This window comes from Triticum aestivum, chromosome 5D, assembly GCF_018294505.1.
Source record: "Triticum aestivum cultivar Chinese Spring chromosome 5D, IWGSC CS RefSeq v2.1, whole genome shotgun sequence".
Taxonomy (NCBI): Eukaryota; Viridiplantae; Streptophyta; class Magnoliopsida; order Poales; family Poaceae; genus Triticum; species Triticum aestivum.
Genome location: NC_057808.1, coordinates 158,130,878 through 158,153,562, shown reverse-complemented (window position 1 = coordinate 158,153,562; position 22,685 = coordinate 158,130,878).

The following is a 22,685-nucleotide window of genomic DNA, read 5'->3' as shown; positions in this document are numbered from 1 at the left end:
CATGGTTCCCCCTCCCAATGCCCCAGTCATACAGCATGGGCGCCAAATCACCTTTTCCCCAGCCGTGAAACCTCAGCCCCTCCTCCATGGCGCCCCATCGCACCAAATTCACCGTCACCCTCCTCCCCAATCCCGGAGCCGCTGTTCGTTTGTCGTCGTGCACTGGGCCATGTGTCTCTTACTCCGTGCTGCCGAAGCTGCCTCGACGACGCCCGCGTGAACCATACCGGAGCCGATTCACCTGCGCCGTTGTGCACGGCGCTGGAGTGGCTCTAACTTTGGACGCGTCCAGGGCCCCGGCGCTGCTTCCTCATAGTCATTGACCATCGCGACATATCTGCTTTCTTGCCGTCGGGAGCCACCATAACCGTGCCGGCCTCACTGACTCGACAGCTGGAGCCACCTACTTCACCGGGCCGCAAGATAGGTCGTAAACTCATGTTAAATCACTTATTTAGGCGTCAGTTGCCTAAATTTTTATTCTGGGCCAGTCGATTCCCAATGGGAAGCAGCAGCCCTCGAGGCGGCGGAGCTCCTAGCCTGCCAGTTGGCTGGGGCAGCAGTGCCTCAGTTTTCTATCGTAGGGGTATGGGGGCGCATGTTCGCCACGGAAGCAGCGCTTAGGTGGCTATCTTAAAGTTGCGTGGGTTGAAGGTACTGCCGCCGTCGGATCTGGATGACGGTGAGCCTTCGTGGTTTGGCCAGTGGTGGCGTAACCATGGCAGTGCGGTGGGGCGGGGAGCAGGGTTTTGGTTGGAGCTCTCGCGGCCAGGACAGCGGAGGCAGGCTGCTCTACCGATGGTCGATGGCTCTTCGGGGAAGATTCTGAATAGTGTCAGTCGGGAGGCACAAGACGGCTATCAAGCAATCCGGCATAGATCGGACCGTACCAAAATAAAATAAAAACGTGTGACCCAATTTAGTTTTTAGTCAATAGACATGTGACCACTCTCGTACCTTACTGTTGATCTCTTAGGGTATTTCTTTAGATAAGAGATATGTGTCCTTCTTAACATTATGTGTTTTCTGCATCTTCAGCCACACCGTATTCCTTCTCACCGCGACTACTCCAACAAGGGAAGCATACACTAGAAGGGAGCTATAGTCCCCACTCAATAGTTCCCTGCATCGAATGTGCATGCCCAACATGGACAACTATAACAACTACAGGTCCATCGACAAGTCAGCAGATTATGCTCACTCCTATGGATGGCGGCTAGATAGGTTGTACCCTCACCTTACTTCTGTGCAACATTTATGGCTTCATTACTCATCTAAGCATGGAAAATAGATTATCACATGTCATTGTATATTCATGTTGATCTCTTAAGAGTCTTGTTCAGGAGTTAACGATGTTCCATAGTTCAGATAAGAGACTTGTTTGGGAGGTAACGCTGCTCCATTGTTATCATCCATCAGCCAATGCTATCCCACGGGCTGGTGATTATACAACTTCTAGTATTACCTATGTGTTTGTTCTTTAATACTTTTGTGTGGCATCTAGTTAATGTCGAGTACAAACAATACATATTCTATAGCTTTCATCTGTGTTCTCCCTTTAGTTTTTGAGACATGTTGCTACTAGTTAAGTCCAGTCCTACTATTTATGTCGTCTCCTACAGGCACTCATTACATAAATCTAACTACTAGTTGTGTTCCATGCATGTCAGACGTAATTGCACACACTGATAGATCCACAAGAACCTCACAGAGCAATGTAATGGCCAACAAACTTGATGTCAATGATACCAAATATGATGGAACATGTAAAGGCAGTTCTTCAGAAGACTTGTTGAAAGATGGTGAATCCTATTCACCCCACAAGGTCCTTGTTCTAACTTGGCCTGTGATATGGGTACAACATGCATATAAGTCCTGGAGTTCATCTACTCTGTTGCAATGCCATGTGCTTAGCCTACTGATCATGCATGTAAATATGCCATGCCTTCCTGTTTTTCAGTACCTATTCCATTCATGATAAGATGTTTTCAAATTCAAGTATTGTCATTCTACTCAGTCACAATGCCATCTGCTTTGTTTAGACATCATGCTTCTGAATATCTTATGCACTGTTATTCATCAGTATGTACTCCATCCGTCTACCATACCATGTTTTTTTACATTGAAGTGTTGTTCTAGTAGTCTGGTGCAATGCCATCTTAGTTTGCCAACCATACACGCATATGTTGCCTTAGTGTTTTTCTGTACATATTCTGCTATCATGCAATTTTACATTCAACTAGTGTTTTTTTTACATTGTTGTCCTATCTTATCCCTAGCTCTTACATCATACTCCCTCCATCCGGATTACATGCCGTAGAAATGGATAGAAATGGATGTACCTAGAACTGAGATACGCCTAGACACATCCATTTAATTCCGGATGGAGGAAATATATGTCAATTTGTCATGCCTTTCTATTCTTCACTACCTATTCCATCTCTCTACCATAGCATGTTTTATAACTGAAGCACCATTCTTCTATATAAGGCATGCAAGGGGAAGACGGCTAGTTTAGAATCTGAAGGGCTACAAACAAGGTCTTTGGAAAAGATCCAAATGCCAGGAGATAGTAAACCAACTCTAGTGTTCATAGATATTGCTCCAACACAGAGAAACCCAACTCCTTCTGATAATAAGCAGATTCCAGTGGCTAGAGAACTAGCCCGCTCCAGACCAACAAAAATATGTCAACTCCTTTCTAAGAAGCGTGTGTGTATCCTCGCATCATGAAATTTTATTGCATTCAGATCATATTTTGTACATGTTTCTTACACATCTCTCTTTTAGAAAACAAGCTTAAAATGATAGAAGATTTTCTGAACTGGGATCGTGTTCGAGGAAAGTATCTTGTGGGAATTCTCTATGCTCCAATGCTGATATAAGTACCCATTGTATATCACTATATTTTTACATCAACATTGTCGGCATTCTGGGAACTAGGGTACCAAGACTTGCCTTCCTGCGGCCCACGGCATCGCTCACTCGGTGTCCTGGTATGGCGCATCTGTAAGACGCCAAGACAAGACCCTCGCGAGGGGCCAAGCCTCGCGAGGTGGACGACACCAAGACCTCCCGAGGGAACGGCCTCCCCAGGCGGCCTCTCGAGGAGCGGAGATTTCTATGTAGGTACCCAACCTCATGAGGCTACGATGATGCAAGCCATGATGACCAAGGCCAGGCGGGCGCCACCGGGTGCAGAGGAGGCAATTTCCTCTTTGGTGCTAAGGAGGCAAGGACATGCGTTGGAATCTGGCAAAGGTTTCCGTTCCCGTGCAACGAGACAGAGACCACCAGCACGGCAGGATGGATGTCATCGCCGAGCCCACCACTACATCATGACCAAAAGTTTGCAGTCGAAGACCACCTTTCCTCAGGATAAGATGTACTACTTGTCCCCTTTCAAATTGGCCACTGTGGGATCCCTTCCCGCCTACATTTTGGGGGAAGAGGACCAAGGCCACTCTAAATATAGGTTAGCCACCACCGTGGAAGGGGTCGACTCATTCCTCACCCCTGAACCTCATGAGGTTGTTCATGCTTTGTACCAGTTCATCTTAAGCCCCTCGTGAGGCCAATCCACCACAAAGAAGGAGTAGGATCTTGCACCGCAAGGTGGCCCGAACCTGGGTAAACTGTCGTGTCATCTTCTTCCTTGCTCACGCGAATCGGGCTAGGCTGTGGGGCGACGAGTTGGTAGGCTAGAGAAGTTGAGTTCTTCGCACACGCCCTAGAGTTTGAAACTTCTTGGGTCTGCGGAGCCCTGAACCCGACATTTGGCATGCCAGGTAGGGGTGTGTCGAAGTCCTTCTTCCACTGTTCATTTCCCCTCGTCCCGTCACTCCCATGGCCGACGCTCGCCGTGTCCATGCCGAGCGCCAGACCACTCGTGTTGCCCAGACGGCACCCGCGGGCAATGGCGCCCCTCGCCGCTCTGCCTCCCCGTGGCTAACATCGCCACTGACCCTACTGCTCGCGAGCAGCAGGACTTGTCGCTGCCACCTTCCGTGCGGCATGATGGTCGCACCGCGACTCCATCGCCCACTCCAGCCACGGCATCGTCCTCCCATGCCCGCCATTGGCCGGCGAACGTGCAGGCTGCATTGCTCATGGCGTGTGAGTTCCTGCGTTATCGCCCCACCAACGACCTCTACGACGACTGGCTCGGCCGCATCACTGAGCTCGTCAACGCCACCGGTCAGGCTCCTGCGCCGTCCCGCTCGCTGCTCCCCCAGCAGACCAAGCGGGCGACGTGGCTCACGGTGCACTTCCCCCTCTTCCTCGGTGCAACCCTGACCCAGAGCCCAGCCGCGACGTGCCCCCGTGCGACCCATGGCGCGAGGCGTCGGCAAGAGATGAAGCAAGCTGCGAGGTGGTGCAACAGCCATAGGCTGATGCGCGCGTGCTCCCAGTGCCTCAGTGCCAGCACCAAGACCTCGCACCGCCGGAGTCTGTGGCACGTGGGCGTCAAGACCGAGCTCTCCCCGTGCGCGTTGCGCCTGTGAGCTCGGTGGGCTGCCGCACTTCATCCAAGAGCTGCGCCACTTCGTGTGGCCCGGCAAGTTCAAGCCAGATCTGCCTCCGTGCTATGACGACACCCCCGACCCCGCAGAGTTCCTCAACTCTACGCGTTGAGCATCGAAGCGGCGAGCGGTGATGAAAAGGTTATGGCCAACTGGCTCCCCATGGCCCTCAAAGATGGCGCGCGTTCGTGGCTCCTCAACCACCCGGAGGGTCGATCGCCTCCTGGGACGAGCTTCGTGGGCGCTTCATCGCCAACTTCCAGGGCACTCGCGACCGTGCTCCCACAGGGGCTGACCTGCGGCGCGTGAAGCAGCAGCCGGGCGAAACTTTGCACAAATACATCCATCGCTTTACGAGCGCCCGCAGCAAGATCCCGAAGACATCGGATGAGGCCATCATCTCGGCATTCACTGATGGCTCCGGGATGTCAAGATGGAGGTGCTCGCATCCAGGAGGACCTATGTTCGGCCCTGGAGATGTTCAACCTGGCGACCAACTATGCAAGGGTTGAAGAAGGCCGCCTCTCCCTCCTTGACCTCCCGGAGCCCGATCCTGAAGACAAGAAGGCCAAGGAAGCAAAGCATAAGGGCCCCGTCGTGCTGGTCGTGGAGCCCGAGTTGAAGCGTGGCCGTGACCACGATGAGCCTCCCAGGGGCAATCGCCCATTCTGCATCTTCCACAATGTCCACAACCACAACACCGACGACTGCGAGGAGCTCAGGGCAATCCGAGACGAGCGCCTTGGCCGTCGCCCCGAGCGCAGTGACCGCGGCTACGGCCTTGGAGGAGGCCGCGGTTGAGGCCGCTGGGACAACCGCGACCCCCACCAGGACTGGCGCAGCCAACCCCGTGAAGACCGCTGGCAAGGCCATCCTCGTGACGGCCCTTGGCGGGACCAGCCTCCTGAGGACCGTCCTCAAGACAACGTCGGTCTCCCTCCGTTGCTGCCGCCAAGGAGAAACGACGACAGCCGGGAAGACGACGTGGTTGGGTGCTTCCAAGAGCCTCGCGTTATTGCGTGCATCCTGGGTGGTGCTCAGGCTCCCGCCTCCCATCGCCTCTTTAGGAAGTTCTCTCGCGAGGTGAATGTGCCCCTCCCCAAGCTTGAGGCTTCGCGTCCCCTCGGGTGGTCCAAGAACTCCATCACCTTTGAGTCCATGGACCAACTCAAGTGCTCAACCGCAGCTGGCGCGCTCCCGATGCTCTGCACGCCAACCATCAGCAACGTCCTCGTCACCAAAACCCTCATCGACGGTGGCGCGGGGCTCAACTTGTAACACCCTGGTTTTTGGCCCTTTTCTTTTTCTTTTGATTTATTTAGTTTTTGCTGTGATTTTATTTTGGGATTGGTTCTGTGGCCTTGCAACCTGGGAGATCATCATCATTTCTTCTCCCAAGTGGCTCATCATTCTCAAAACTTTCCGAAGATCATGTCATTTCCATTCTAGGCCAACCCTAAAATTCCTTTCCAAGGAATATTCCTTTTTCTATTAAAGGAATAACCCTATTTGTCCTAGGTTGTGAAGCAACCTATATTTCTGTCACTCCCAAAATTCCCAAATAATTCTCATAATTTCTTTGGGTCATATATTGCTCAAATATTCCCAAACTTTCCTGTCCTATCCCAAAAATAGTTCCCCAATATTATTTCTTCATTTCTGTCTAGAGTGGCTTTCGGTGAAGGAAGTGCCACCTATCATTTCTTGATTGCTCCCAAAATTTTTGGGCATGATATATCACCGAAATCATTGCCTCATGCCAAAATTCAACTTTTTTTGCCTAGCCAATCTTCCTCAGCAATTTTTCAAAGTTTCTGTCAGACAGAAGGCATTGTGAAGGAAGTACTAGCTAGGAGTATCCAATTGAGTTGAAATTTTGCACACTCCTTCATGTGCTCATATCATCGCACTCCTCCAAATTTCAGCCCCATCCAATCATCTATGTGAGCACAGGATCAAATATTTGCTTCTGTCAACATTTTCAGGTTGTGAAGCAAGTATATTTTATATTGGTTCATTCTAGATGGAAATTTACCAGAGCATTCTCATGACCATAAAATCTCTCTCTAGCAATTTTGGAATCAATTCATCAAGCCATTTTCTCTCCAAAATTATTCCAAGTTTCTGGACAGAAAGGATGTTTGTGAAGTAAGTACCATTTTGGCTTGTCCATTTGGTATGAAATTTTTTAAGCATCTCTATATGTCCAAAGCATGTTGCCTTGATAAATTTGAGCTCAAGTGGCTACTCCAAGTGAGTGCATCATCTAGATCATGTTTCTAGACCATAATGTGAGTTGCACAACAACTATATTAGTTTGTGGTCCATTGTACTCCGATCCAAAGCCCCCAGGATTATAGTCCTTCCTAAGCTAATCACCCCAGACAACAACTTTGGCCCTAATCAATTCACTGTTGAGCACAGTGGCCTAACCAAATTTGCTACAGCAAACCTTCATCGATGCCTAACTTAGGTACAGAGCCTATTCCCTCGAGCTTTTGCTTTCCACAGTCGCCAGGTGTGAAGGACATCATGATAGGCATAGTTTCCTTGCCTCTCGTGACCTCTCTTTGCCTTGTCTCATGGTGACTACGACACTGGCATGGCTGGTCACGTGCTCTACTCGCTGTGGCCGCATCCAAGATGTCGCCTAGCTCCGGCCCCTCTCCCTCTTGTCGTCTTCGTGTGCGTGACCATGTCTAGCCGCTTCCCCTCGTCGTCGCCTTCACCATGGACCCCTCTCCCCCTCCGTCAGCTCGCTTGTCGGTGCTCGCCGCCGCGTGCCCACGGACGAATAGTAGCCGTTTAGCTCTGTTCGCGCCGCCCATCTTCCTCCCCGTGCCCCTTGGCTCCCTCTGCCCCTGTGAACTCTCCCCTGTGCCTCCCCGTCGCCTACCTACGAGCTCGCGCGCGTGCCAATGCGTTCGTGGCCCCGACCACGCGTCCACGGTGACGTCCAGCGCGGCATCCCCTCCTCTCAGCTGTATAAGCCATGCTCGAGCATCCCCGACCTCACTAGACTCCTCCCCACCCTCCGCTAGGCCTCCCTGACCCAACAATTCATCCCCGGAGCTTCTCCTCCTCGCTCACAGCCGCCATGGCCATCGCCTTTGCTCGCCTAAATCAGCTGAATGCCGAGCTTCCCCCCACTTGTTTCCACCACTAGAGCAACCTCACCACCTCTCTGAAGCTCCCCCGCCCTTCGCCTCTTCCTCTGGTGGCTTCTAGCCGCGCGCCCCACCGTTGCCCGACGCCTCTGTCTGCCGAGGCGAACGGCCTGACCAGCCCCGAGCTCTTGGCAGCTGCGCTACCAAGGGCCGCATCCAGCTCGCTCTCTTGATTCTGCCAGTAGGCCGGGCGCCACCCGTGGTGGCCCGTGTCGCCGACAAATGCTGTCAGGGCCAGCCCTGCCCTCAGCCAGGTGTGGGCGACGGAGGAAGGAGATGCTGACCTGACTAGGCGGGCCCCCTCTCCCCGCGACCCCACATGTTGGCCTCAAGGCGTTGACCTCGATGCCGCCACGTCATTTAAGTGGACATGTATCCCGTAAATGCGTTTTCCAGGTTTTGAAAGGGTACTTTAGTGTTTCTTTAGACCAAAATATGTTTTCACTGCTCTGAAGGCGTATTCTTTGAAATGTGTTTTCTCTTTTTCCAGCCGCCGGACGAACCCTCTATTTTGTGAACGTTCATCAGTTAAGAGCAGAAAAGCACAGATTCTGTTAGTTTTTATGCCTAACGAACGAACGACCATAACTTTTCACTCACAACTCCAAATGAGGTGATTCCAAAGCCCACTTCTTTGTCTCGTCGAGCCCACTATGTTGGTAACATTTTCATGATGTTCTCACATTCTGAAAATGACCACTATCCCCTTGCCCTTATTCAGCCCCCTCCGAGAGGGAATGATTTCCGGCGATTCTTTCCGCGAGCTTGTCGCACTTCTTCCTAGTGAATACATCCCTCCCAGGCAAGCCACACCCTCCATTTGCATGATTGCAATGCAGTGACATGGTTTACTTATTTAAACTTGCGTAAAATTTGCATTAGCTGCATATGACTTGTTCATGGCATTTCTTGGAGTAATATTTTTTATCTTGCTATTGCCATGATATTGCTTGGAGTTCTAGAACTAATATTTTGCAGATGATGAGGATGACATGTTGCCATTGGATTATTAGTGGCTATTATATTATGTTCATAATGATAGTATTTGATATTATGCTTGGAGTATTATTTTGGATTTGATGCTATCATGTGGATCTTGGGTTAATATCGTGATAATACTATTGGTTTAGTAGCATCATTATGCTTGGTTTCATCATGATCTTAGTTGATAGGTTATCCTGGGAGTATTATGATATGACTAGGTTACGCTTTGGATCATTTGTTGGATATTGCTATAACTTGGATCACAGGTTGACACATGATATCGGAGTATCAGTTATCGCATATCTATCTTGGGGATAAATTCCGTCATTTGGTTGGTGAGGTGCCACCGAACCGGGCTTTTCCAGTGCAACCACATTTGCCTTTATGGGAAGTCCCTAGTGCGGTCTGTTGACATGTCTCTCGCCGGTGCCTCCAACGAGGGAAGGTTATGGGGGCGCGCTACCCTGATCAGGTAGGCGGACATAAGCCTTGTGTGCCCGTAGTTGGATAGGGCCCTTTTTGTCCCCATTTGGGTCCGTTTATGTTTTGGCACGACGGTGGCCGTTGGATGTCTCGAATTGACATCGGGGCCAACCAGGACTGAACCCAAAGGGGGTGTTGGTCGGAGTGGCCAGGGGAGTGTCATGGCAATAGATTGGTTTTGTCGGAACGCCATTGGTCCACCCAAATGGGAGCAAGAGGCCATGGGTTCTGTGGTGTGGGTACAATGTGCTAACCTCTGCAGAGTGTGTGTTTAATCTATCGATAGCAGCGTCCTTAGTCATGGGCACAAGTTCGTACTAGGTCACACCGTTCGATCAACACTCACATGACGGAATGACTTTTAGATGATCTATATGTTGATATAATGTGAGCAGTAACAATTTGCCAGGATGTTGATGATGATGTTGGGATTATCTTGAGGATGATCATTCAGTTTGTGGTGTGGTCACGCAGTGATCACGTGGAGGTATTGATAACGAGGTGATCGAGGTGATATATTACTTGGCCGGATAGCCAAGTGTGAGATGGTTCATGTGGTTCTTGAGATGTTGGTTCATCAGTATTCTAGTAGTACCATATCATGCTTAGTAGTTGCTTTCTTATCATAGTAGTTGTTAATAACTTAATCTGTTAAATGCTATGTTATTGTCTTGCCTTGATGATTTTGGTTGTTGTGAGCTTGCAAGTACATTTAATGTACTGACTTGGCGTGTCATGCCAGATTGCAGGTGATGCCGTGATTGATTGATTGTTTGTCGAGGTATTCGCCCGTGCGAGCTAGATCATGTCCCAGCCAGAGTCCCTGCGGAGTGGAGTTCACCACCTTCGTCGTTGTTCCGCTGTTAGAAGTGTCCCGCTGCTACGAGTTGTTCCGCTGCTAGCATAGAGCTACCTTAGCAAGCGTAGTGTCGCTGTGCTGACGTGATCCTTTGTAACATTAGACCCTTGTATTATTATCCTTTCTAATAAGAGCTGATTTGTTCTATGTCAAACAGTGTCGTATTACAGAGACTTCTCCTCGATCTCTGGGCTGGAATATGGGGCGTTCCGGTTTCCCTGAGCCGGGGCGCCACAAGGCTTGATATCAAAGCAGGTCTTGCTGTAGGACGCCCTAGTCAGCGCGAGTGGTAGAAATCGGTAGTATAGAGTCTAGTTTGTTTGTCGCATTGGTTGCTGCATTTGTTTGTTGCATAGCATACATATAGCCTATTTATTTGTTGCTAACGGTTTAACTTGTGAGTGTAGCTGACACCGGTTTGGATCCACTACAGCTCAACCCTTGCATCTTTCCAGTTTCCTTTGAGCCTATTTTTCGGTGTTTGGTGTCATCTCGGTCCCAGCCGAATGATGCCAAGTGTTCTTGACACTATTCGCAGGACGGTGTCAAGGTATCGCACTAGTTTCCTTTCTGCCCCACCTAATGTTTCGGTGATAGACATGCATCTATCCTGGATCATGCCCTTTTATCTTGTCGTGTTGGCAACCCTTAATGATCTTAGTCGTCAAGAAAGGGCAATGCCAGCAGACTCAGTTTTCCCCGCTATCCTTATTCCTTGGACGAGCACGGATCCCTTCAGTCCGCTTGATAATAATGTGGTCGCTACATTCGTGTCCCGCTACATGGTTACCAAGTACGTCCTCGCCTCTGAGCCAATCAAGGATGCTACCTTGCTAAGCTAGCACTTGGTGTAGCTATGTTTACACCAACCCTTCCACACATTAATTCGTCCTCATGCACACCGTCACAGCATGTTAGATCGTAGTACCGGAGTTCCCGCGAGATTTGGTGCTTAAGTAGGAATCCATATTGTGTGACTAGTAGCAATATGAGACATTGTTTGTGTTTGGGTTGGTTGTGGTGTGCTTTTGTTTGGTTAAGTTGTTTCTTTTGCTTCTTTCTTTTTGGGCCCTCGGTGTTACCTTATTTCCCCTTATGGAAATTGCTCATCTACCGACACCGGACTCAAAGAAGCACTAAGGATTTCAATTATTTGGAAGAAGCTCAGCTAAACACATTGAGTTTACGTCAGTACAAAATCCTCACAGCAGTAATGATCCAGCCAGCAGTGATAGAGGCGAAGGTGTCCTGATGTTTCAATGAGATGGTGGCTATCATTTTTCTGTGGGACTCGACCTTGACGATCCGACTACGAACGTGCGAGACGTCGCGCCTTAGCAATTGCTAAACCAACGTCCGAGGGGTTGTTGACCACGCCGGAGCACGATCAACCTGACCACGAGGGTCTGTTTCCTACGAGCAAACAAAGAACAAGCAAGAAACTGAGATTGCAATCTAGATATTGCGAATATAAGAGGAAAGATTTATTAATGAAGCTGGGGTTGTGTGACGCCTTTGTTTGGTCATTGAACACAAACGAAGTACGCGAACTTGCAGCTATGTCAAAGTTTTAATCTAAACAAAACCCAAAGTCTAAATGATGCCCTAAGGGCTGTATATATGGAGGAAGAGGGGAGAATTTCGTGGCCCTTGGGGGACCGAAACCAACGCTAACTCTTGTTTCCCCACACATACGGACTCTAAAAACAACCTATATTCAAGTATTTCGAAATTACATGGGCCTGGCCCAATAATAAGGTGATGCAGCACCTAGAATAGCCTCTGGACAAAAATTATGAAGTGGCATCTTGTATATTTCGTCCAAGTCTTCATGCACTCATTATGGTGGCTTCAAACTCGTGAAATCATCACTTGAAACTCCGTTCTTGTTTCCCTTGCGCATGCCATCAACTCCATGCTTGTTCTTGCACCAATGTTCATCCTTCTCCAAGCTAGGCCCTCCATTTGTAAGCAAAACAAATGTATCCAATTTAGGCAGCATCATATTCTCATAAACATTAAATCATTACCAAGAAACGAAAGTACTTGGTAATTTAATTGGCGCGCACGAGCTCTACTAATAGGTCTAGTATGTATAGTAGCAGGGGCTATGGGTGTAACTTGATGTCCTCATCATCCTCCCCTTCTTGAAATCAAGTCATCCTCGATGGAAGCTCATCTTCCTCACCCAAATAAGGCTTCATATCTGCAATGTTAAAAATAGGACTAACCCCAAAATCTGCAGGTAGCTCAAATTTATATGCATTATCATTTATTTTCTCTAACACCTTAAAAGGACCATCAGCACGTGGCATTAGCTTTGATTTGCGCAAATCAGGAAATCTATCCTTACGCAAATGTAACCAAACAAGATCTCCAGGTGCAAACACAATATGTTTTCTACCCTTATCTCTGGCAAGTTTATATTTAGCATTCATACGCTCAATGTTTTCCTTAGTTAACTCATGCATTTTTAAGATCAATTCTGCACATTGTTTAGCATCAAAATTAACCTTCTCCGAATATGGAAGAAGCAACAAATCAATAGGTGCACGAGGTAGGAGACCATACACAATTTCAAAAGGGCACATCTTAGTAGTAGAATGCAGTGAACGATTATAAGAAAATTCAATATGAGGCAAGCATTCTTCCCACATTTTATTATTATTCTTCAAAACATCCCAAAGCATAGTAGACAATGTTCTATTTCCTACTTCAGTTTGTCCATCAGTTTGGGGGTGACAAGTAGTACTAAAAAGAAGTTTAGTCCCCAACTTAGCCCATAAACATCTCCAAAAGTGGCTAAGAAATTTAGTATCATGATCTGAAACAATAGTATTTGGCACACCATGCAAACGAATAATTTCACGAAAGAACAAATCAGAAACATTAACAACATCATCGCTTTTATGACATGGTATAAAGCGTGCCATTTTTGAGAATCTATCCACGACAACAAATATGCTATCCCTCCCCTTCTTTGCTCGAGGTAAACCTAAAACAAAGTTTATATATATGTCCTCCCAAGGAACACTAGGTACAGGCGAAGGCATATATAAACCATGAGGGTTGAGTCGTGACTTAGCTTTTTGACATGTAGTGCAGAGAGCACCCAAACGCTCAACATCCCGTCTCATCTTTGGCCAAAAGAAATGTGTAGCAAGTATAACCTCCGTCTTCTTCATGCCAAAGTGTCCCATTAATCCTCCTCCATGCGCCTCCTGCAACAACAAAAGACGAACAGAGCTATCTGGAATGCATAGCTTGCTAGCATGAAACACAAATCCATCGTTACGACAGACTTGTTCGATGTTCTCCCTTCTTTACAATTCTTCAATACATCTTTAAATTTAGCATCATGCACATATCTTTGATGGTCTCCAAACCAAATATTTTAAAGTCATGTTGTGAAAGCATAGTATAACGATGAGACAATGCATTGGCAATAACATTTTCTTTACCCTTCTTGTGTTTAATGACATAAGGGAAAGTCTCAATGAATTCAACCCATTTAGCATGTCTACGGTTCAGTTTTGCTTGACTTTTAACGTGTTTCAAAGATTCATGGTCAGAATGTATAACAAATTCTTTGGGCCATAAATAATGTTGCCATGTTTCTAAGGTCCGGACAAGAGAATATAACTCTTTATCATAAGTAGAATAGTTCTAGGCCCACTCAATTTTTCAGAAAAGTATGCAACAGATTTGCCATCTTGTAATAACACACCTCCTAATCCAATTCCACTTGCATCACATTCAAGCTCAAAAGTCTTATTAAAATCAGGAAGTTGGAGTAAAGGAGCATGTGTCAACTTATCTTTCAATTAGGCTTCTTCCTGTGCGGTACCCCAAACAAAAGGCACATCCTTCTTTGTAAGCTCATTGAGAGGTGCAACAATGGTGCTATAATCTCTCACAAAACGCCTATAGAAACGAGCGAGTCCAGGAAAACTCCTCACTTGTGTGACTGTTTTGGGCTGCGGCCAACTTTCAATAGCTTCAATCTTGGCTTTGTCAACTTCAATTCCCTATGGAGTAACAACATAGCCAAGAAAAGATACGCGGTCGGTGCAAACGGTGCACTTCTCAATTGTACCAAATTAACTTGCATCACGTAAAGCAATAAAAACAACACGTAAATTTTCCAAATGTTCCTCCAAAGATCTGCTATAAATCAGTATATCATCGAAATAGACCACCACAAATCGTCCAATGAAAGCACGTAAAACTTCATTCATTAATCTCAAGAAAGTACTAGGTGCATTAGTTAACCCAAAAGGCATGACTAACCACTCATATAATCCAAACTTAAATTTAAATGTTCTTTTCCATTCATCTCCAATTTCATAAGAATTTGATGGCATCCACTACGCAAATCAACTTTGGAGAATATTGTAGAGCCATTGAATTCATCAAGCATATCATCTAGCCTAGGAATAGGATGACGATAACAAATAGTAATTTTATTAATGCCTCTACAATCAACACACATATGCGACTTACCATCCATTTTCGGCACTGGTATGATAGGAACAGCACAAGGACTAAGGGATTCGCGTATATAACCTTTGTCGAGCAGCTCCTGTACTTGACGCATAATCTCCTTCGTCTCCTCTGGATTGGTACGGTATGCTGCACAGTTGGGTAGCGATGCACTGGGAATTAAGTCAATTTGATGCTCAATCCCTCGAATAGGTGGTAATCCCGGTGGCACATCTTGTGGAAAGACGTCAGCGAACTCCTGCAAAATGTTAGTAACAGTAGGAGGCAAAGCGGAAGGCACATCCTCGAATGAAAATAATGCCTCTTTGCACACAAAAGCATAGCAAACAGATTTGCTAAAATCTAGCTCATCAATATCAGATTTGGTGGCAAGTAAACATGCACTTTTCAATTTAATTTCAGAAGCAACACTAGATGATTTATTATTAGGCTTCATTTGTTGCTCAAATTCTTGTGCAACAATCTGATTTTCACTCTTATTTTTCTCCTGTTTTGCTTTATTAGCTCTATTAATATCACCTTTCAAAATGGAATCAGGAGACATAGGAAGTAAAGTAGTATGTTTATCCTTATGAATAAGAGTATACTGATTGTTTCTACCATGGTGTACAAGATTTTTATCAAATTGCCATGGTCTACCAAGTAATAAGGAACACGCTTGCATGGGTACCACATCACAATCAACATAATCAGCATATGTAGGGATACTAAAATGCACACGAACAGTACGTGTTACCTTAACCTTGCCGCTGTTGTTGAACCATTGGATGTAGTAAGGATGTGGATGTGGTCTTGTGGTGAGAGATAGCTTCTCCACCATCTCCATGCTAGCCAAGTTGTTACAGCTCCCTCCATCTATGATGACACGAATAGAACGTTCCTTCACAACTCCCTTTGTATGGAACAAATTATGCCTCTGATTTTTCTCAGCTTGTGTAACCTGCACATTGAAAACACATTGAGCAACTAAACATTCATACCTGTCAGCATCTTCAGCAGCCATGTATTGCGTCTCATGATTAGAATCATCTCCACCGTGTTCTTCACTTGTAATAAGAGCCGAAGTCTCCTCATCATAGTCACTAGCGGACTCATACCCACCATCCTCCATAACAATTATCACACGTTTAGATGGGCATTCTCGTGCATAATGACCTCCACCCTTGCAACAACGACAAATAATATCATGTGTTTGCCCTGTTGATGCCATGGATAAAGAAGAGCTCTATGCAGGCCCAGAAGGTGCGCTCTTGGCAGATAGTGGTGGTTGTGCCTGCTTTCTTGTATCACGATTGGAGGTCGCAGCTGACAGAGGTGCTGGTGTAGCAGAACGTGTGGAAGTAGAGGATGCACGCGGCGTCCATGATGAAGGTCGACCTGCAGAAAAGTTAGTTCGTGCCAATGGCTGTCGATCCTGCACTTCACGTTCAGCTTTGCAAGCAAGATGGAATAAACGAGTGATATTATTATATTCCTTATACTCTAGAATGGTCTGAATCTCTTTATTTAATCCACCCATAAACGTACAATCATAGCTTCATTATCCTCAACAATACCACATCTAATCATACCAGTTTGTAATTCCTGATAATATTCTTCTACAGAATTTTTTCCTTGTCTCAAACGCTGCAATTTTTGAAGCAATTCACATTGATAGTATGGTGGAACCCAGCGAGTACGCATAGCAATTTTCAAAGCAGCCCAAGTAGCTGGAATAGGATATAATCTACAATATTCAGACCACCAAACACATAAAACTAGTGAAAAGCACAAACAGCAGCAGGAACATGTCACTCCTCAGGATATTGTAAACATGTAAAACGTTGTTCAGTTTCTAACTCCCAAGTAAGATATATATTAGGAACATATGTACCCTCAAAAGGTGGAATATTCAATTTTAGTTCAGGAAGATGGTCATGATCTCGTACCTCAGGTGGTGGTGCAGCCCTACCGTTGCGATGATATGCATGAGGACGACCTGGTGGTGGTGGTGGTGGTTGCACGTAGTTCTGATTTTGATCAACCTCATCCTCGTAATGGTCATCCACCTCTGCAGTAGGACCAGGAGCTATAGAAGCATCAACAACGGCACCGGAATTTTGATTAGGATCAAGGGGAACGCGCAGTGCTCGTCCCACTTGATTTGGAAGGCGATGTTGTTGTTGTTGTTGTTGTTGTAGAGGTGCCATAGGTGCAGCCGGCGGTGGTGGTGAAAAACGTGCAAGCAATTTAGTAAAATTGTTATCGAGCTTTGTTTCGAACGTCTTCTCGATGCCATCTATCTTCTCCATTGCCTCTTCAAATCTGTTTAGCACATCTTGCACTTGTCCACTCATCATTTACTGAAACTTATCATGAAGCTCCTTATTCGTCAAGTTCTCCCAGTTAATCTCATCGGCTTGTGATCTTGCCATGGTTAGCAGCAATAGAAACACACAAGAATATGATCCTACAGACTACTAACAATGGCAAGCATCATACCGCAGTGGTGCGGTCAGGATGGTCCTCTTCGTCAAAGATGATGGGCGTGCGTGGCCATTTGAGCGGCTTCCGAGACTCTGCCGCAGGCTCACGGCATTGACCTCACGCGCCCACCATTTAAGTTGGCAGTGAGAGGAGTGCAGAGATGCACCTCTGTCAAAGTACAGGGCGTCAGTGGCCTTCTGGAATTCCTGCTCGCCGGTTTCCTCTTCATACCCTCCATCGCTGCCATCATCACAATCCTCCTTCTCTCTGCCCCTGGCGGGTTTCCCTTGGTTCCGAAAAGCCTTGCCGGGGTGATTTGCTTCACCGCCCGGCCCTTCCCACCGGCGCCATTCTGACCTTTTTCCTTATCACACTTCTCATACTTAGCCCCCCTTCTTCTTGACGAGCTGGTCAACCTGATGGCAATCCTAGAGATCGTGGCCCTTGGCCCGATGGATCTTGCAATACGGACCATCACCTTTCCCAGCTTTCTCAGCAGCAGCAGCCTCCCGGCAGTCATCGCACGCGGCAACTTCCTTGCCGGGGGCTTCGGCCATAGCCTTCTTGTTGGTACTAGGAGTGCCAGATCCCTCAACAGTCAATACTGCTTTATCCTTGCGCTTCTTGTTGCGCTTCTTGTTCTTCCTCTACTGACTGGTGGCCTCGTCGTCATCTTGTGAGTCGATGTTGATGCCATCCTCTTCTCTAGGGAGCTTCCTCCCTTCCTCCACCCGAGCACACTTGTCCACCAAAGTGTAAAGTTCCTTCACAGTCTTGTGCAATCGGACGTTCATCTTGGATCGTATCCGACGGTTGCGCACGTTGGCCTGGAACGCAGCTATCACAACTGCCGGGTGGATATCCGGAATATTCCTGTGGACTCGGCTGAACCTCTGCATGTACTTTCGCAGAGTCTCTCCTTCCTTCTACTGGAGAAGCTGCAAATCGCTGGGCCACCCTGGTTCTTGGTGGCCGCCCATGAAGGCGCAAATGAACTCTTCGCATAGGTCAGCCCAGGTTGAGATGGAGTTCTCCGACAGATGCTTCAGCCAAGACCTCACGTTTGGCTTGAGCGCCAAAGGGAAGTAGTTGGCTAAAACCTTCTCATCCCTTCCCCTGGCAGCTTGAACAACGATGGTGTAGATGCTCAATTACTCTACCGGGTTTAGTCTCCCATCGTACTTCTCTGGAATCTCTAGCTTGAATGTGCGAGCGGATTGCCAACCAACTTGCCGCAGCTCATGGGTGAAGGCAGGGCACCCAGCCTCGAAGGAATGGTACCCGCCTCTGCCGAGCGTGGGCGCGTAGATGTTGAGGCCATCGTGTGCATTGGACTGGCGGTGGTCATCACCACGTGGCTCGATGGTGACGTGCATGCCCTCCATCTACCTGTCCTCTAGGGCTTGTCGTCGACCTTGACGTGCTCGAGGATCAGACGAAGCCATCGAGACGTCATCAGCCTCTTGCTTGGGTGGCCCTCGTGCTGGCTACCGCAGTGGGGATTGTACAATGCGGGTGGCCCCTTCCACACGGCCAGCAACATGCGCCGCCGTCGTCATACGGGGAGGCCGCGGTGGGCCAGCTCGCTGTGAGCCTTCGGCCTCGGCAAAGCCAATCAGACTCTGAATGGTGGCTCTCCACTCATCCAGTTGATCAGCTGCCAGTGGAAACCTAAGCAGCAGCTGGGCCCGCGCCATGGCCTCTGAAGGTGTTCTTGGCATCGGTGATGATGAAGTAGACCGCAGCGTTGCTCGGCTCCTGCCGGTGCTGGTGGTGGCTGCGTGTCGGTGCAACAAACCCTGGGTCTGTTGCCCAGACTATGCACAGGCACGGGGACAAGATCACGTCACCAACCCAAGTCAGAGTACAAGAGACAAAGAGCTTCGAAGAACCAACATGCAGATCAAAGGGACCAAGGTCAAGCCATAAAAGAAAGACACCACTAGGAGAAAGGCCTCCCTTGCCGGGCAAGCGAGCTCGACAAGGACGGAGCCACCCCTGGAAGAAGGCATCCGAGGCATCCCGGCAGAGCCTGCCGGGGCTCACGGAGGCAAAATCACCTCACCAACTACTCTGCCACGACCCACATCGTCAATCAGTGCGGTGTCAAGTCGCAAAGTGACTTAGTGGCAGCCATTCGCCACATGGCCGCTTTTCTCTACAGAAGACACCTACAGAAGACACCCGTCCTACGACGTGTCAAGAAAGCAGGTGTGGAGCTGGCGAGATAGCCCGGCAAGGCTTGCCAGGCAACCAATGATGTGACGTTGAGTAGTGCATTTAATGCGACCTGTCAGCCTGCAGAGTTAGGTACGACATGTAGGGGAACGCGACAGAAAACAAAAAATTTCCAACCTACGCACCAGCCCAGGACCACTATGGAGACTGCATACATGGTTTGATCTTTTTCGTTACCGACTCGTAGCGCAGTGGGAAGTAGAGTCGATGAGGATCGGTGGTGCAGGTCCCCGCAACAAGGATTTACAACCTCCCAACCGCGAGGATGTATACCCTCATCTTCTCCTCAGACAGCCCTCTGGGAGGCGGTCAAACAGCCCCCCGGACGGTGTCGCGGACAGCCCTTCGGGAGGACCTTCGAAACTCGAATGGTCACTCGGACAGCCCTTCGGGAGGACCTTCGAAACTCGTACGGTCACACGGACAGCCCTTCGGGAGGCATTCACGAACTAAGACCGAAACTACGATCTCTCTACAGAGTTGCACACATACGGTGTCATCTATCCGGCAGGGCTTCGCCGTCCAGAACTAGTTCCTGCCGGAACCCAGACAGCCTTACGGCTCTACGAAACTATTTCGCTAGGAGGGAGAGAGAAGCCAGATCATGCATGGCACTTGTATGTGATAAAGAGTGAGTGTGGAAGGCTGCCTCTCCACCTCTATTTATAGGAAATCCCACGGGGTAGGGTAGTTTAACAACAAAACCCAAAATGCACATGAATGAAGTCCTTCCTCAAGGGCATAAGAGTGAAACCAAGGAACAAGAGGGGCTCCAAGGTGGAGCCCCGAGTGTGGCCGGCCACACCCCTTGGGGGGGGCCATGAGGGCCTCCCAATCCATCCATGTCATCCCTAGATCTTTTGGGCAAAGCCCCAAAAGGTGGCTTTCCATAAAATATCCCAAAAAGCACTTTCACTATTCATGCCGACATTTTTCAGCGTCCGCTTGAACTGAAAATATTTATGTGGGCTTAGACCATTTCCAGTACCCACCATAATAATTTTCAACGCGTTCTGGAACAATTCCAGTTTAGTGATTTTCATCTGCGAAAAGCATCTAAACCGGTTCCTTCAGCTCCGGAACATTTCTGGTTTTTATTTCTGAAAATTCCAAAAAGTTTCCAGAATGATTCTGGCACCCTCCAAGAATTATCAGGCATGTGCCGAAACCATTTTGACTTAATGGAATACCCCGAAACAACTATTTCAGTTTCACTGAAACTCATCCGGTGACCTCTCTCTGCGGAACTTTTCCGCTGTCCGAAACTTTTCGGTGTCCGAAACTTTTTCGATGATTTTCTCTTAGACTCCATGTCTAGTATTCAGCAGATAGATGACCCATAAGCGTGTGACCCTATAGGTTCGATGAAGTATAGACATGACCCGGAACCCCTTCCGATCAATGATCAACATCGGAGCCGTGGACACCCATATTGACCACTATACCCACACGAATGATTATTCGAGTGAACCTCCAGTTGCCATGTGTTATTCATGTTGCTTCGTGATATGTTACAAATACCTGAGGTGAGATTTACTTGCATCCCCGTGGATCAACGACTTGTCCACTATGCTAGTTACCTCATTACCGGTTTTGTTCTCTTTTCTCATTTCCGTGTTCCGGCATCCTAGTGATCAAATCACACTGTGTCTGGCCACACGATGATGGATACCGTAATATCGAGAGGGCCCAAGAATATCTCTCCATCGTCGGAGGAGCATATGCCAATCTTGAGCTATCAAGTTACTTGACACACTTTTCCATGAACCCGTAAGCCGCCGTAATAGCCACCCATTTATGATTGACGTTTAACAAACCCCAAAGTTCATGAAGCAAGCAGGAAGAAACTTGATACTCTCATGGTCTAAGGAATCATCCAAACGTTAACCATCTCTGTGTTATGCACCATTAACTTGTGACAAATGAATCTCTTAGCATAACATCAATCCGGGTCGATTCAACACAAATGTTCTCTTAACATTGTGCCCTCAAAATTGCTGGCATAGACATGCCCATGATCAGGAAAATAGAACCATCATGCAAAACTTGAGCTAGTCTTAGAGGCCAGACTAGGAATGCTTCTTACCATTTATTATTCCACACGTGCATATGAGTCATCCTCCGAGCCTCGTGGATATTGCAGATTCGAGAATCATTGCAGTTATAGCATGGAACATAAACATAATTATGAACTCGGAGATAAATAATATCATTTATTATTGCCTCTAGGGCATATCTCCTACAGACTCCCACTTGCACTATAGTCAATAATCTAGTTAATGCTAATGCACTTTACACCTATGGCATACTCGTGTAAAAAATGCTTCGCATGTGGTATAGCCTGATGTCCATCGTATTTGACAATTTCAGCTCCGTGTGTATCTCTGCATATCCTCGCATTTTCATGCTTTCACAAAATTCATATTTTGTGTGGACTTGGCGTTGTATGTATCTGAATCATAGGTCGAGCAAGGATTCCTCAGACTGAGTTATGGAGCAACTACCTGCAGTAGTGTCCCATTGACAAAAGCCATCTTGGAACCATACTAAGTTCATGAATGAACTATATGATTCAACACCTTCTTTTGTCGCTTCTAAAGCGTCAACAAACTTAGTCATTTGTTATAGAATTCACCACAGTATCCTGTTGGGAACAATTTCCAACTACCGTGCCACCATATTCTGTATTACACAAAACCCTTAACTAAAATCGAAAATCGCATGGAGAAAAGATGAAGACTGTATCCATGTAACATTTTACAACGAACTCTTCATGATCTCCGCTTGCAAGAAAACATATCATCAATACTTACTCTAGTACTCAATGACATCTTTCACTGTTGTCCCACGATCAGTACTTTGATCACTTTAGTACCATACTCGCAACACCTTGGGAGTATTGGACATATCTGGTTGTTTTACATACCATGGAATACATGATTAATCCAAAACACGAAGGTGTATGGAATCTCCATCATGTATTTTACTCCTCAGTGTTTTGGGACACCGAGTCTTGTAAAACTCTTTCCATGTGACTTAGTCAAGAATCACTCCTTGGCGTTTTAAATGCTAAATAGGTTTTAGCACCTTGTCAATATGTATTCATTGCTTAGCCATATTAGGTAAATCTATCTCCATAGATCATCATGCCTAAAATTGAGGCTATTTAGCCTAAGCACTTCATCAAAAACAATTTCAAATGAACTCCTAATTTGTGTCAAGAAATTTATTTCCAATTAACAATGTGTCAAGCACACAAGGTTTTTCGAAATATTATTACGCTCCGACTTACTTTCTTGAATTACAAGCATCTTCGTTACCCATTGATGAAGTCAGAACCCTTTGACCATTTCATCAAAGCACGAAGATTCCAACTCCATTCTGCTCTCTTCCGTCCATCGCTGGAACTCTGAAGCTTGCACCCTTAGTAGCATCCTCTGGATAGACAAAATGCCTTGGACT